Here is a 2,769-nt window from a genome sequence, read left to right as displayed (position 1 = left end):
ACAGATGAGGGAACTGAGGCACAGAGAAATTAAGTGACTTGCCCAGAGTCACACAGCTGACAAGTGGTGGAGCTGGGATTTGAACCAATGACCTCTGACTCCAAAGCCCGTGCTCTTTCCACTGAGTAAACACTTTACAAATTCTACTGATTGATTATATTTCAAATATATTAATATTTGTTGTATCTGTCAGAAACTGAATTCCAATAGCTAAATTCTTCATTCTTTCCCCTCTACATCTTCCTGAGGCAATGAATGAGCAAAAGAGTGAGCTGATATTGAAACTTTCAAGGTTTCCTAATATCCAAAAGGGCTAATACTGTCGGGAAAAAGATGTTCTAATCAATATTTTAATCTTTGACATTTCCTGAATGCTTTCATGGTACTCATCTGCCTATTACTATAGTCTAACTTTTAAAAATTAAACTCCTTCCCATCTTAATAGTTCAGTTAAGCTCTTGCTGTTTATCTGTTATTTTGATGTACATTATTGGAGGCAATCAAGTATGCTTGTCATACTGCTGTCTGTTTTGTCTGGTAAAACTAGTGGTTTTTAAATGCTACAACATACAGCTAAATCATACTTTCTCATAGGATTAACACATCCCCTTCTGCCTTTTGTTTTGCAGTTTCAAAGAATCATCATAATTATATTGGTTTATCATTCCCTGATACTGCACTGAGTTATAGCCATTGATTGACATTAGGTGATCTAGATCATGTTTTTAATGGCTTTGCCTTTTCCCTCTAAAGTTCTTTTATTCCTTTTTTTAAAATTTTGGAGTTACAAGAGAAGTTAAAACTCTGAAGTGAGGGAACAGCCCAATCTCACAGATGGTTTGTTTGTTCATGCTTAAATAAAGTCACATGAGCTAAAATCCAAATATTTAGAGGGGGCTGTGAGGAGGGTTAACTATATCATAGCTCTGAGGTTCATTTGAAACAAAACCTGACAGGGTATGTATGAAAAGATTTACTGTAGGAATCAACCTACTCTGACAGATGGAAAGTACAGTATTAGTGATTGCCTTCTCTTTAACTAATGTCAGCGATATGTCTTAAACTAATTTCCAAGGGGAGGCTAAGTGCAATGATCTGGCACTCAGGTAACGTTTCTCTGAAACATTTAAGAAATAAATATCCCAGAAATTAATATGTTTGAATTAGATGCTGACACAGTTTGGCAGGAAAAGCTAGGACTCTCAATCAATTCCACTGTTCATTGCATAGAGGAGATTAATGAAACAAATAAAATCTTTGTCCTTTTGTTGAAAAAGTAACTAATGGAAAAGAATTCAGAGTGTCCAACCCTGCAGCAAAGAGTGGAAGTCTTGTGCTGACTCAGGAACTCCTTCCAGGCATGGGGGATCCAGATTTAATTTCCAAGGTTAGTTTGGTCAACTCAGGCCTGGAGTTCCGAAACAAGTTGCACATCAAAATAGGGATCTGTTCTTATGCTGAATTCTCCAGTGGTTGCCTGTCCACCTCCATGATCAAACAAAAGCTCCTTAATATTGGCTTTAAAGCTGTCCATCACCTTTCCCCCTCCTACCTCACCTCCCTTCTCTCCTTCTACATCCCAGCCTGCACACTTCACTCCTTTGGTGCTACCCTTCTCACTGTGCCTCCATCTCACCCATCTCTCTGCCAACCCCTGGCCCATGTCCTACCTCTGGCCTGGAGCACCCTCCCTCCTAAAATCCACCAATCACTCTTCCCCCACTTCAAAACCCTACAGAAGGTGCACCTCCTCTAAGAGGCCTGCCTAGACTAAGCACCACTTTTCCTCAGCTCCCCCCACTTACACATCACCACAACTCATTTCCTTCGCTCTTCCCCCTTCTTCCCACCCCATAGTACTTGTGTATGTATGTATATATCTATAATTCCATTTATTTATATTGATGCCCATTTACTTGTATTGATGTCTGTCACCCACCCCCACCCCAAGACTGTGAGCCCATTGTGGGCAGGGATTGTGTCTCTTTATTGCTGTATTGTACTATCCAAGTGCTTAGTACAGTGCTCTGATTGAATGAATGAATGAACGAATGAATGAATGAACCTTTAGTCCCCGGAAAACTACAGGAGGAGAAGGCAGAACTTTTTTCTGGAACCTTCGAGCTGATGTATCTCTTTTTTTTTCTCACTAGTGGGATTTTTTTGTTTGAATTACTGAGATCATTCCCTCAGTTTTCCCCTTCACTTTGCTTGTGAAAAAATAGACTATGATTTAATAAGTGAAGAGGATGAGACTGAAGATGAAGATGGTGCAAGACTATCTTGCACCAAGAATGCCTTCCATATGTCTCTTCATTTTCCATTATTAAGATTTATTAAGCAGTTCTCTAGACCATAAGCTCGCTCTGGGCAAGGAACATGTCTACCAATTCTGTTAATTGTATTCTTCCAAGCGCTTAGTAATAATGATAATAATAATGATAATTTTGGTATTTGTTAAGCATTTACTATGTGCCAAGCATTGAACTAAGCACTGGGATAGATACAAGCAAATTGGGTTGGATATAGTTCTGGTTCCACATGAGGCTTACAGTCTTAATCCTCATTTTATAGATGAGGCAACTGAGGCACAGAAAAGTGAAGTGACTTGCCCAAGGTCATACACAGAAAGTACTGTGCACAGTGCTCTGCATGCAGTAAGTGCTCAATAAATAAGATTGCTTGATTGATTACTTACTATGTGACAGGCAATCTACTAGACAGATGCAACATAATCAGGTTGGACACAGTCACTCTTCCCCTGGGGCT

This window comes from Tachyglossus aculeatus, chromosome 5 (assembly GCF_015852505.1).
Source record: "Tachyglossus aculeatus isolate mTacAcu1 chromosome 5, mTacAcu1.pri, whole genome shotgun sequence".
NCBI classification, from domain to species: domain Eukaryota; kingdom Metazoa; phylum Chordata; class Mammalia; order Monotremata; family Tachyglossidae; genus Tachyglossus; species Tachyglossus aculeatus.
Note: the sequence above shows the minus strand (reverse complement) of the source record.